Genomic DNA, 15410 nt, shown 5'->3' with positions numbered 1-15410 from the left:
TCTTTCCTAATTGTATAATACTTCTTTGGTAAAAATAAAATAATAATTTAAAAAATCTAGTTATTTAAAAAACTCTTCCTACCTATGAATTGTTTTTACATTATTAGCTATTTTGGAAGTTTTCCAAGGATTAGAATGTTTCAGCACCAGATTTGGCTTTCGAAGGAGAAAAGAGACCCCTTTTATTCCTTGTGACAACTCCCACTCCTTACCTGGCCCAGGTAACTCTGCTCACTCAGTCCCCCTGTCCATACTCCTCAATAAGCAACAGCCAGTTCTGTATGTTGTACTATATAGAACTGGCAACTTTTTAGTGTGACTCCTCACCAATTTGGAACTTTTGAAATGAGGCCCACTCCCAGAAGGTAAAAGACTATGGCCAGGAAAAGATACTTTTTTCAGAGACTTTTAGTACAGAAACAGGGTTTCTGTGCTTCTGAACTATACAGACAAATGTTGCAAGATATGGAGATATCACTCATTTGTCTTCCCTGCAGACAAAGCACTTACACCTAATGAGGTGTTACTGACTTGATACCTTTCTGCTTTAAAAACCCTTTTACCTTTATCAGCACTTCCTTCCAGGGAGCTCAGGTGTTCCAAGAAGTCAGCTCTTTAAATGCTGAATTCACTTTCATTATCTGATATAAATCATGAACATTGTCTTCTACATTTGTATGGTGTATGAAATCCTGTGTAATTACCAAAACTAACATACTGGAGCCAGGATATTTTCTAATAATCATACTAGTAGAATCAGTCAATGGGGAAGAATTAATCAAAGTAATAAAAGGGGAATCAATTTATTGTTTTACATAGTGTGTGAAAGTAGCAATAAGTCAGGTTTTCTTGTCTTCTTTGAAATAAACCTTCAGATTAAAATAAAAATTAACAGAGATTCTAATTTGAACTTTCTCAGGTGGAACATATGGGGTCTTCCCTAGAGAAGTCAAATATTTCACAAATAGCAGGTTATCAACAAATGTTTGTTGAGAACAATTGATTCTATTAACATAGTAGATGAATTACTAGAAATGGGAGGATTTGGTGACCCTTGACAATTTTACTTTTTTTCTATTCCTTAATTTACAACATCAAAACATTAGTCTCTGGCCAGATTGTTCTTTTATTCCCAAATTGGATGGAAAGCAATAGAGGAACGAGGATCCCTATGAACCTCTGTGTGATGGAAAGAAATAGAGGAACAAGGATCCCTATGAACATCTGTGTGATGTGATCCAGTGTTCTGGGAAAGATTATCTAGCCTTGAACATGCCCAAATCCAATATTAAAACCTTTCATTTGTTCCCTGGCCCTCTCAGAATTAAATAGAAATTCATAATTATTTTGCTCTCATTTGAAAAACATTTAAGTACCTACCATGTGGCAGATACTCTGATATCCTGATAATTAAGACATGAAGATAATACAATTAATTGTAAATGTTCAGGATTAGTTAGGGGGGAAAAATGTTTATCAGAGAGGCAACCTATGGTCCTACAGCAGAGGCAGCCTCACTGCCAACTACTGGGAAACTCAAATCCTGATACATTTCTAGGGTACCTAAGACCCTAGATAGTATACAGTAGCTGTCCTGGGTGCATCCTTTCTTCACAGGGCCCATTTTAATAGATTGATTCTGCATGTAACAACACTATAGGTATAACACTGCAAGAATATTCTTCTAACTTCCTATCAAATCCTATATAATAAAAGGGTACTATGCAAATAGACTGACGGCAGAACAACCAAACAACCAATCAAAGCGTAATATGCTAATGATATGCTAAGGCTGCTCAACCGCTCACTATGATGTGCACTGACCACCAGGGGGCAGACAGTCAACTGGTCAACCAGTTGCTATGACGTGCACTGATGTAGGGCTCATGGCTCCCTCTTTGGGGTAATCGATTGCAGCGCTTGCCTCTCCCGACTGGGACTGACTGGGTGGAAGCCTGCAGCAGGCACAGTGGGGCCAGGATGAGCGGGAGTGGCAGGTAGAAGCTGCAGGCAGCTTTGGACTGCGGGTTTCAGCCTGATCCCTGCAGGCCACTCAAAGGGACCACACCCATGCAAGAATTCGTGCACCGGGCCTCTAGTTTAGTTTATCTATAAAACTTCAGTGTCTCAGCCATAAATAATAAATGGCTTCATTCCAAAAATTCTGTCGACATGGTCTTTCCAAAGGCTCTTCCAAGTTTTTGGGGTTTTTTTTTTTTTCAGGCTCATGTTTTCCTAAAAGTAGTTGTCTTATAATAAAAAAATAACTGATAATGATCCAATGTGTTCAGACACACTGACTAAAAACAGCCATTTAAAACATCCCTATGTCTTCTACTGTTAGACTTCAAAAAGTTCTTATCTGTTTGTATTTCTATAAAAGATAATTTTATCACCCTCCATTTCACTCTGCCTGCAACAGTAACACCCCTAAATAAGTGAAATTAAATAATATTGTCTCAGGTGCCCTTCAACTGCAATAGATGACTCCTACCCTAAGCCCACCTTGTAAAAAGAGAATCATCAAGGAAGGAAAATAATCACCTCAAATCTTTGGTTTGGCTCCCAGTTTTGCTCTTTTACAAAAGCTAATTAAAGTGAGGAGAATCATGGATCATGAAATAGGCACTTGAGAGAATCAGGCAACTGATTTTCTGTTTAAGCGGAATGTGACCTTGAGCCAAGTACTTAATCCCCTTTGGCCTCAGTTTCCTCATATGTAAAATTAAGGTTAGAGTAAATGTTCACTGAGTTCCCTTCCAGCTCTAAAATTCTAGGATTTTGAATGAGACACTGGTTATCTCTCTTATGAGATTCCCTGGCTATTAACACACTCATTTACTAAATGACATTTTAATTTCAGCCCCAAGTGTCAGAGATTTTTACATGTTCAACAAATGGTACAATTCACTAGCTAAATGCTTTAGGTTTGATCATAAATTGCCAGAAGTCAGTTATAACCCTGAGTCTGTGATGAGAAGACTGGGGATTTGTAATTGAAACAGACAGCAAGGCTTCTGGAGTGCCACTGGGGGAAAGGAATCTATTCCAAAATGAAACAGGCATTACTGGGTTTCTCAGAAAAATGTCCCAAGTCACAGTGGCCAGCCTATTAGGAACTCTACTCACTCTTGCCAATTTTTCCAGTGACTGCTTTGTGTTATCATGGTCTAAAAAATAGGGCTGTATTTTCTTTCTTTCTTTTTTTTTAACCAAGAGAAAACAAGATGCATTTGGTCATCAAAAGCAACCCTTTCAGAGAAGCAATTTAGAATGTGGTGGAAAGCAAATGCATGCCTGTTAAAGCCACAGTTATTCCCTCACTTGCCAGTCTCCATTACTAGTATTCCAGAAACAGCTGCTCTGAAGGTTGGCTGAGGTCTTGTTTAGAGAATCAATTAGCCAAAGAAGTTTGGGCCAGTGAAGAATGCCACTCAAGTAGAGAAAGATCTGGAAAACACTTCTACTTTTGTGTTTTCTTTAAGAAAACTTATCCTTGTTCTGCACCACTAAAATACTGTGCAACTTAACAAAAAAAATGAATCAATCTAAAATGGGTTTTATGGATGACTTTCTTAGTGAAGAAGATGCTGACCAAACCAAAACTGGAGCATAATGACAAGCAAGTCCACGGAGTTATAGGAATGCATCACGACTTTCAGGATAGGTCTCAGTTTTAGTTCTACTTTAAAAGAATGAAATGTTGACCTTCTAATAGCAATATAGGCTGTTTGATTCAACTAAAAAGTGTCTTTCAAGCAATGGAAATATTATGTATACATATCATACAGGCATTCTTCAGAATGTGTTGATATAGTAAACTCATATAGAAAATATATTTGATTTTGAGGGAAAGAGCAAGGCTCATTTCAGTTTCAAAATACTTAATTCCACACATTTATCATCATTGTCACTTTCCTGTATAGGAAACCGATGGAATATATTTAAAGGTGTGTGATATGATTACATTGTCAACTATATGAAGAAAAGGTTGGAGATATTGACACATAAGTTACAGATAACAAGTAGGAGGTTATTCTAATAATCCAAGCAAAAATGATGAGAGACTGAATGAAGTTGTTGGTAGTAGGAATAAGTTCCATATGGTAATTATCAATTATTTTTTTAAAAAAAACATTTTATTTCTATGTTGCCTAGCTCCTTTTCTGAATAGGAGCAGATGGCTCTAAATATATTGTAAATATATTTTACATTGCAATAATTATTAAACAAATTGTGCTTATACTTCTTGAGGTAACTGAAGCCATGTGGCTGGAAGGATCATCAAAAGAATAAATCTAGGTAGAGAAGAAAAGACAGATGAGGGAAGAGAAAGACATATCATGTTGGAGGCCAATCTTAGGACTTTGGGTTTTGCTCTGAATGTGTTAGCACGATAATGCAGGGTTTTTAGCAGAGGAGTAACATGCTCTGATTACTCTAACAGGATCACCCTGGCTGCTGTATTGAGAAAAGACTATAGGAAGGTAAGAGTGAAGCAGAGAGGCTATTGTTAGGAGACAACTGCAATAATCTAAGTGAGAGATTATGGGTGCAGTGAAACTGGTGAGAGATGGTTAAGTTCTGAAAACATTTTTAAGATAGAGCCACTAGGATTTGCTGATAAATTGGATATAGAGTGTGTGAGAGAGAGCAGCTAAAGATGATATTTGAGTCTGAGTCTGAGATAAGGAGGAATACATGAGAAGTTTGCAGTGAAAGATCAGGGAAAGTTTAAGAGAAGTCACAGGTCATTTTGGACACGTTAATGTTGCTATACGTATGAGATATCCTTGTAAAAGTTTGAAGAGGCAGGTGGAACTGGGGGTCTTAGAAGAGGTGAGCCTGGAATTGTAGATTTGAGAGTCATCAATATACAGAAGGTTACTCGGGCAATGAGACTAAGGAGATGATCGAGAGAATGAAGACAATCAGAGAGAAGAGGCAAGAAGTGAGCCCCGAGGCTCTCCAACATTAAGTGTCTGAGGAGGGTTCAGGACAAACTCCTGAGAAGGAGCAGGCAGAGGAGCTGTTCTAGAAGACTATGTCCTCAAAGCTAAGCCAAAAACTTCAAAAAAGAGGGAGGAGTCAGTTTTGTCCAATGGTAGGTAAAACAAGACATAAGAACCCTAAGATGTGTGGCCCCCAGAGGTCAGTATTGGTAGAGCCGATTTGGTGCAGGCAAAGGTAGATGGGGGAGGGTTTGAGGGAGAATGTGGAAGAGAAATGAGATTCAAGAGGAAAGGATAACCTTTTCAAGGACTTTGGCTGTGAAGGTTGATAACTCAAGGAAGAAATGAGATCAAGAATTTTTAGGAATTGCTCATGTCCTTGTCACAGTTCTTTCATGACCTCCTGGTTCTTTTTCTATAAGGAAACCAGTCCCCCTGATTATTTCTGTTGATCATCTGTTTGTAAAGATGATATAATCAGAATTATGTGCAGTATCCCAGGTGCTGACATATCAAGGCTTTATTTAGATTTGTTCTGTTTGTTTATTCTCTAAAAGATTAAGCAATGATTAGGAAATCTAAATCTCTTTGGAGGATAAACAGTGTTCATCCCCAAAACTGCATAATTTGCTATAATTTTAACATGTTAATACTAAAAACTAAATGATAGTTATTATCTTAAATCCATTTAACAAATACTGATTGAGCACCTGCCCTATGCTCTGCAAGGAGCAACACACAGCTTTATTGGGAAGATATCTTTTCCTTGAGAAGCCTGTGGTGTATTAGAAAACATAAGATGTGTACCTATATAATTGTGATATAAATACATACATTTTATCAACATGGAAATCCTCAACAGCCAGGTTTCTCTGATTTTGTTATCATCACACTGAGAGCCCAAGCTATTTAACAAGGGCTTCCCACTCCTCTGAACTGCTTTTCTCTTTTTTCATGTCAATAAATCAAATATGGAATTTTTTAATAACCTAAGGGACTGGGGAATGGTGTATGTTTAGATCTGAGTAATGCCCTCCCAAGGAGGGATAGCATGGGTGCTCAATTGACTGAGAGAAGAGATGCTCTAACACAGCGGTTCTCAACCTGTGGGTCGCGACCCCTTTGGGGGTCGAACAACCCTTTCACAGGGGTCACCTACGACCATCGGAAAACACATATATAACTACATATTGTTTTTGTGATTAATCAGTATGCTTTAATTATGTTCAATTTGTAACAATGAAAATACATCCTACATATCAGATATTTACATTACGATTCATAACAGTAGCAAAATTACAGTTATAAAGTAGCAACGAAAATAATTTTATGGTTGGGGGTCACCACAACATGAGGAACTGTATTAAAGGGTCGTGGCATTAGGAAGGTTGAGAATCACTGCTCTAACAGGTGCCCAAGAGACTTCTAGCCAGAGGAGACAGTACTTAAGGGACTAGACACAGAAGCATTGGAGTCCTTTCCTGTCATCATTTCCTAAGGATTCACCTTTCCACAAACTTTTTTGGGTATGGGAATCAGTACTATTTCTACTACCGAGGTAGCGATTTTGCAAGCTCTGAAGTAACATTAGTTACACCAATAATCTTCTGATATTATTGAATTTAAAAATGAAATTACTGTGAGTGAATTTGCCAATAAGGAATTTTTGTGGATTGATTGCATATGTGATACTGGGAAACAGCTGCAGAAACCTAAGGGAGTTTCACAAAGTCATCAAGTACTACCAATAATAGATCTTGTAAATGTCAACAATTGGGACATTTTCTTATGGTGTATATCATAGAAAGCTCCCTTTCTTTAAAGACACCGATCTATGTGTCTCCATAGGGAAGCTGGAATATTCACATAATAAAACCACTACATTTCCACTGGTTTGAAGTTTGAAATGAAACATAAAATTCCATTTTACAGAATTAATTTTTGGAATTATATTTGGAATTGATTATTAAATAATGGGAGGCTGGAAATATGCCTACTAAGTGCTCTACAGACTTAGCTTTTCTTAACTATTAACTGGAGTAGAATTTATAATTAGCACTTTAAAAAAACTTTCTAGTGACTAAGACTTTAAAATAGTAAGAAAACCTCATCATTTGCTTTACATTTCAGTGAGTCCTAACAGATAGCAACCTCTGAATAATGAGATTGCCTCTTTGCTTCAAGACACCTTACTCTACTCTTATTCCTGATAGCTACCCTGTGCATTTAGAAGCCAGGACACAGATTACAACTGAAAGAGGTGACATGGGGTATGCTGACCAGAGAGAGCACCAAGTGACTTCTGGTGTGCAGATTATGTTGTTTCTTGATCTAGGTGTTGGTTAACCAGGTATGTTCAACTTGAAATGTGCTCTTTGTGTGTATGTGTGTTTGTGTGTATGTGTTATATTTCAATGAGTTTAAAACCCAACTATGTGAAATGCTTAAATTCTTCTGAAAATCAGTAATATTGTTGCAGTTTGTGTAAAAAATCTTATACCAGTGAAATTTGTAATTTGCATTTTATATCACAGTTGAGGTGAAGTACGATATCAGTACGCCCACACAATTTAATTTATTTCAAGGGATTGTCATGGGATTGTGGGGTCTGGTTGGGCAAAGTTCAGAATTCATAGAGTAGGACTACAGGCAGGAAACAATTGGGCAGGAGCTGGTGCATCGGACTGCACACACAACTTCTTCAGGGAAAACTCACTTTTGCTCTTTGGTCTTTCAACCAGTTGGATGAGGCCTACCCACATTATCTAGTATAGTCTCCTCCATTTAAAGTCAACCAAATGTAGATGTTAACCACTTCTCCAAAAGAACTTGGCAGCCACACTTAGATCAGTATGTGATTGAAAGCATGGGTAATATAGTCCACATAAAACTATTTATCATAATGGGGTGTATCGGTTGCAGTCAAAACTTATTCTTCATTTTGTCAAGTTTATGTTTTCTCAGTGTGAGTTTTGAAAAGAGGAGTATACACAATAACCAATTATGAGAGGAAACTTTTCCTGTATGTTCTGTGCACAAACTCAGTACTTTCTAAACCTCTCCCAGCATGACCCTTGAGGAAGAAATTCTTCATCCTTATTGTCTTCTCAGAAATGAATTACATTTAGAAAGGCTGCAGAAATCTGTTCAGTCTTTTAGAGCAATTATAGCATTCCAACAAGCAAAATGTGTGTTTTTTTAACCAGCATTGAAATTTGCCAGAATTTATGCAAAAAAAAACACACCAAAAAACTAAAAGAATTTGAATTTTAAAATTTCAAAATTGGCCCATGTATTTCTTCAGTGAGGCATGTGGGTTTTGCATGTTTGGGATGGGGAATTGGGGAAGGGAGGAGGAGGGAGTCATTTAAGAATGAATGTTACCAATAAGAAAATAACTGATGGTTTTGGTTAATTCACCAATATTTAGGGATATGGTGATACACTCCTCCTCTCCTTGGTTTTCCAAGATTGACCACAAGCATGAAAAAGAGAGGCACCCTTTGGTAGAGCCCCCATCAATGGTCCATTCCTTCCCCAAACCCCTGCAATGTCAAGGGCCTAGCCAAAGAGCCAAACCTTTTCCTTCTCTTTGTTTATCAGCTTCATGTTGTGTTCACAATTCTCTGAGCTAATACTGGTAACTAGAGCTTATAATTACTGAGTACTTCCTATGTGTCTGGAACTGTTCTAAACACTTGGTATATTTACTCATATAATGCTCTTAATAACTATGAGATAGGTACTATGATTGTCCCATTTTATCATTAAGGAAACAGAGAATTAAGGTAATGTGTTTTAGGTCACATAGCTGTGAATAGTGGCCAAACCCAGGATTCAAACCCAAGCAGACTCGCTGCAGAGACCAGCTCTGAACCACCTGACTAATCCCTTGGTATCAACTGGAATGCAGTTGACCCTCAGGCACAAGCTGGAAAGTTGTTATTCTCAAAACCATTCAACTGTTAAAATATCTTCCATTTTTTAACAACAGCGTTAAAATAGATTCTGTGTAAGATGTGAACACCCCAAAAGTAAAACTTGACAATGAAATCTACTCAAACTAAGGTGCTGAATGGACAGTAGCTAACAACACCTACCAATCAGTTGTGGAGCTGGCTTGTTTTGAGTTTTGAATCTGTAGGGCTTCGGGTGACAAACACAATTTATAATGTTTAAGTCTTTCATTTGGACTTCTATCCCAGGGGAGCTTACCCAAGATTGCCACTGGGTTAAACCATTATCAGTTTCTGTATTCCAAAATACTTGGAGGCAAATAGGCAAGGTTTTTTTTCTAATCCATTAATTTTTATTTGCTTATAAAAAAAACTGTGGGATAAGATTCTGTGGAAGTGAATTCATAAGTTGCTTTTGGTAAAATTCCATTTTCTCCAACATTTTGTCTCTAGACCAACAAAAAGAGCACTGATAATATCTTTTCAGAGGCAAAATTGGTGTGGATTTTTTCCCGTGTAGCAGAACTCTAGACTCTGAAGAAGTATTTTGGTGTGCTTATTTAAAGAACAGTTAGATTTACTGCCAAATAGCTCTTCATGAAAGACATATGTAAACACAGCAGAGTAAATGAGATAATTCTATTTCATTTGAAAAACACTTTCTTAATTATGTGAACTTGTTTGGAAGAATATGAAATGCTCTGTATTTAGTTCTGTAAGATGTTTGGCTTTGATATTTATGATGTAGTCATAGCCAGGAGTTGAAAATTATATTAACATTGAATGCAAAACTATTTTCTTTTCTCCCTTCTTATATTTTTAATAAAAAATGCTAATTAAAAAAATTGATGGCAAAAGAAAAGATCCTCTCTGGCACTAAGTACTGTCATTTAGCTTTATTTTATTTGTAATGTATTAGAATTTACATTTATAATGTTCTAGTCTCTAAACTACTATGTTTTTAAAAACTGAATTAAATAGATTCTCTTGTTAACAGTGGCATTAAAATGTCCCCAAGGCTAGTCTTATTTACATACTAGGGTTGTGTACCAGAAAACTTTTGCCCCAATGCTATTTCCAACAAACATCTAATATTTTGTTTCTCATCAGATATGAAACCAGCATTGGAAGCAATTTCATATCAACTATCTAGTTCAGATCTTAAGACTCTGAAATAATTTGAAAGATGATATTATCTGTTACAAACAGGGAGCTGAGGAGCCAAATGACTGAGTGTCTTGCCCCAAATTCTACTGTTAATGGTAAAATCTGTTCAAGGATATTAATTTCCTGTCTTCCAAAGCTAAGCTCCTTCTCACTCCCTCATGCTACCAACTCAAGCCTGACTTTAAATACTAATCTTGATGGTTAATTTCTCCCCTTTCATTGGTTTTAATAACAAGATACCACAATGCAAACTGTTAAAGTGGGCAGTATATGCATTCTAAAATTGTATCTTATTTTATTCTTGGAAACATTTGGTTGTTGTTGTTCTACGAAAGTTAAAGTGATCACTGTTTGTGTAGAAAATTGTCTATATTAAAGCACTAATGAGATTCCAAAATTGAACTCATTTTCACTCCATACTGAAGCCCCAACAAACCAGTTTATTTTAGTGAATGTCACACTCATTGACCCTGGAACATTAACTAAGTGCATAAGAATCATCCTAGATTGCTCCTCTTTTCCTTGCCCTCTCTTCTAATCACAAAGTCTTTTGCATTTTTGCCCCAGGCTGTTACCTTTTTATTGCTTGGATGATTACACTTACTTCCTATGTGCTCTTTTCATCAAGGGTCTCCTGCTCCAATCAAATTATTGCCAAAGAGATCTTTCTCTTCCACTGTGTCACACACCTGCTTTAAACATTTTAATGTTTCCTTTAAAATAAAGTTAAACTCCACAAGCAGGTTCACAGTGAGGAATCCCCTGACCTCCTCTCAGCCACATTTCCTCCCATTCTTTTCTGTATACAGTCCATTCACACAATGTGCTTGCAATCCCCAGGCCCATGATGGTGTGTCCCAACTATTGGCCTAGATGCATGTTCTCTCTTCTGAGAACACCATCTTCACCCCCATGCCACAGAAAGAGATGCAATCTTGCAATAGTAATAGTTTGAATATTAATCACTGTTCACATCAAATTTCTTTAGTAACACTCAAGAGAATATCCCACCCTTCTTCTCACTTCTCTTTTACACTCATCCTTCCTGCTTTTCTTCTATTTATAAACAACTTCAATAATGTGCAACAGCTATCATAGTTATGGTGCAGGTGCAGTGGGGCATTGGGATATAGGGTCAGATCTAAGAGGGACAGAGACAATAACAACTTCAGAGCAGTGCAGGGGATTGAGGTTTTAAATGCACTGTTTCTAACAGAGGAGGAAATACATACATAATGCTTCAAGCTATTCAGGAGGAAAAGATTACCTTCCGAAGCTTGGCACAAGAAGTAAGAGCTGCTTTTACCATTCAGTAGAGTTGATGCTACTTGAGTTACCACAATCCTCCAAAATCAGGCTTATGGTTGTACACATCATTTGAATATCAGTTTAAGATCTAATAAGAAACATCTAAGCACATCTAGTTCGGTATGTTAATGACACACAGTGGGCTTTTATTAAAATACTAGGAGCCCAGCATGCGATTCAAATCGCACGGCCCACCCACCTGCAGCCCTGCCTTGACACCTGAACCTGTCCATGCAGAGCTGCAGCGCGCCTGGCCCAGCCCCCAAACCCTCTGGCCTTCTCTGGCTGTTTCAAGCCCCACCCCACAGTCCCTAAAGTCACCTCAGGCTGGTCCTGCTTTCTCTGGTGCCTCCCTGCTCCCACCCCATCTCCAGAGCAAGCGAGTGCTCTGCCCCGTCATGGCACCAGAGGAGAAGGTGGAAGCCTCCCGCCTGCTGTGCTGTGCTCCTTCCCCTGGCAGGTGGGCGCTCAGAGTGCCAGCGGTGGGTGGTGAAGGACTGGTGAGGGGGGCGCTATGGGCTCTCACCCCTGCCCTCCCCAGCACGGGATGGTCCCGCCTCCGGGAGCCTCCCCGCTTCTGCCCCAGCTAATATGCTAATGACCTGGTCATTACCAGTTATGGCGTATCAATCATTAGCATATTAGCTCTTTATTAGTATAGATTAGTAGCTATAAATTAATAAAAATAGGAAATTTTAAGGGACTGGTGCAAAAGACTTGCTGTTATAACAACATATCACTCCATATTATCAGAAATTTTCTGAAAGCATGCTCTCTATTAGACAAACAAATGAAATAATATGACATCAAACTGAAGTAAAACTGAGCGTGATTGAATGTAGAATAGAGAGAAAGTTCAAGGATATGCCTTGGGTTGAATGAAATTAAGGAATAAGGAGAGAAAATGTGCATTTCAGTAGAATTAAAATCAGTACAGTATAATGAAGAATACAGTGATAATGTGTATTAATCTAAGGGATAACCAAATTATATATTCCAAGAAAAAATAAAACATTGAAACAGAAGAAAAAAATCAAGGACATAATTGTAGAAAACCTTTTGAAACTGCAGTGTGCACACACTATTGTTGCTCTACATGCTGCAGAAAATCTTACTGAAAATATGCCAACTACCTAAACTCTCTTGAAAAAAAATTTGAATTGCAAATACAAAGTATAAGCATACAGGCAAAAAAAGGTGTATGCTACATATAAAAACAAATTAGGAAACTCTTAGCTGTATACTCCGGAACATAAAATGTCAAAAACAATGGAGTAACTAATAATTTGTTATACATCAAAGTAGTCATTTTACATGAGAATAACAAAATGATAATCTAAGATATGCAATAGAGCAAATACCAAAACACAGTGCCTCAGGATAAAATAAAACAGTATTCTAGAGTCATCTAAATAATGAATCAAAATTAGAAATTATACTAAAAAGTGACTGACAATAGCAGATATTTTTAAAGAAAAATTTTTATATCTCTCCCCAAATCTATACCCAGCTAAAATATAGACTTGTATATTAGCAACAAAGAGAGAGCTTTAGATACATATACCTATGTTAGTTTATGCTCATATGTGTCCCTGTGTATATTACTGATGAATCCTTTTGAAAACAAAATATTTCAACTCTTATTTTAACCCACTAGGAAGAGAATCAAAACAAAGACCTCTGGAACATAGAATATGTTATCTATTAGGGAAAGATAGTACCTTGAAACCAATTACACACTCTTAAGGCTAAATAACTGTTGCTAATATAGTTATGGAGATGAATACAAATGTCATTAATAATTATTTAAAATAGGAGTATAATGCCAATTCAAACAACTTTATTGCAATATCCTAGAAATAAAACTCCAGATTAAATAGTTTTGACAAATTGAGTCATTTTAGAAAATAACATTGTTTGAAAACAGTATGTTCTCTCCAACCAAAAAACAAAGTCAAATTAAGAACTGAATATAATGTATAAAATGTTTTAAAAGCTGGTATAATAAAAACACCATAGAGGCACAGAGTCAAAACAAACAATGGCATCAGGAATGTATGTCCACAAATGGCCAAGTACTAACATAGTTAAGAATTCAGTGTGCAATAAAATAGTGCTTTAAATCAGGGGAGAAAGGACAATTTATTTAATAAATGGAGTTTAGAAAAATTAATTTATCATTGGGGGGGCGTGGGGAATTTGAAGCACTACCCACAAAATATACACCACAGGGCACATTACAGATTGGGTGATATTGAAATAATGAAACAAAAATGTATTACAAGAAATTATAGGGGAACATTTATACAAATTTAGCATAGATAAAGGCTGACTCTCTAGGCATGCTATCTATGCATCAATATATATAAATATTGATACCTCTATCACAGATATACTTAAAACATATGTTTTCCAACTAGAGCCATGTTAAAAACTAGATAAAATATTTTAAATATAAATGACAAGTAAATAGTTAATATTCTCAACATAAGTAATCCTTGGAAATCAATGAGATAAACAATTCAATTTTAAAATATGGGAAAAATTTTATCCGAAATTTATAAGCATGTGTGATTTGTACATTTAAAAAAAATAAGGAGGTAATATCTGTTACCTAACAAATTCATCAAAGATTGTTTTATTTGTAATATCTAAGGCTAGCAAAGGTGTAAAGAAATAAACTCTCTGTACACTATTGGTAGTGTTATAAATTCATATTTTCTTGGGGACAAGTTTGTTCCAGCACCTTGTGAAAATGTATCCCCTTTGACCCAGCAATTTTACTTATAAGAATTATACTAATTATAGACATGCACAGGTATGTATTTATAAGTATAGTATAAGATTCATCTAACACTAACCTATCAGATAGTCTTCATAATTTGAATTACCTGTATCCTGTAGTAATATTTACTCTTATTTGGAATTTAAAATGTTTTAAATGTGGCATCCGCTGAGTATTATTTGTTAATCATGAAAAACTATGTTTATGTAAATACCCTGGGAATGTCTTCAGGGAAATGTGTATGAAGAGAGACAAAGAAACTCCAGATGATTATGTTGAGCAAACAAGAAAAGAGATGGAGGATTTGTTGAATGAACAGGAAAGTGTTGGCAGGGAATTTTTAATAAAGGATGAACAAGACAAGTCCAGTACTATTTCCTCACCACTACACAGACCAAGAAAAATGATCACGTTGGAACTGTCCCCTTTTTGTCATTAAGAAGTGGACAAAAAAAGGCCCTCTATTATTTTCAAAGCGCATGCACCTGCACACACACACACACACACACACACACACACACACCCCATTTAGAACTTTTATAAAGGTGGTAGGTAAAAACTTAAGGAACCTTTCCATTATCTTAGGTTGCAGGAAACTTTGTATTTTTTGAGGATTATATAAAACAATCTTTTGCATTGATGCATTTTGTACCTCCCTCCATTAAAAGTGGAATAGCATGAATATCACCTAAAACCATTTTTAAGTGATATTCATGAAGAGCAGTGAGTACCTAGCACTGTGTCACTAATCAAAGGAAATCCTTTCTGAGAAGATGCATTTCTTCCCAGAGCTATATCTTTCCACCCTTGGGGGCCTCTTCTGGGAAATAGAATCAAACAATGTCATTTTAGTTGTATCTATAGTATTATAGATGTAGGGCAGTACTGTATCATACCTCTGTACCTGCTTATGATACATAGTAGTGACCATGCTTTATTAGAACTGGGTTTTTTTTAACTATTTATTGTTGAGATTATTACAGAACTTCCCCACCTCTTCCCCCCACTGACCCTCTCCACCCAAATCCTGCCCCACCCCAGGCCTTCACCACCCTATTTATTTTCTGTGTGCGTGGGTAATGCATGTATACATATAAGTTCTTTGGTTAATCTCTTCTTGCCCCACCTCCTTCCCTCTGAGATTCATTAGTCTGTTCCATGTTTCTTTTTCTTCTTCTTCTTCTTCTTCTTCTCCTCCTCCTCCTCCTCCCCCCCCTCCTCCCCCCCCCCTTTTTTTTTTTT

This window comes from Myotis brandtii, unplaced genomic scaffold (genome assembly GCF_000412655.1).
Source record: "Myotis brandtii unplaced genomic scaffold, ASM41265v1 scaffold34, whole genome shotgun sequence".
NCBI lineage: Eukaryota > Metazoa > Chordata > Mammalia > Chiroptera > Vespertilionidae > Myotis > Myotis brandtii.
The sequence above is the reverse complement of the archived record's forward strand: the minus strand, read 5'-3'. Positions refer to the sequence as shown.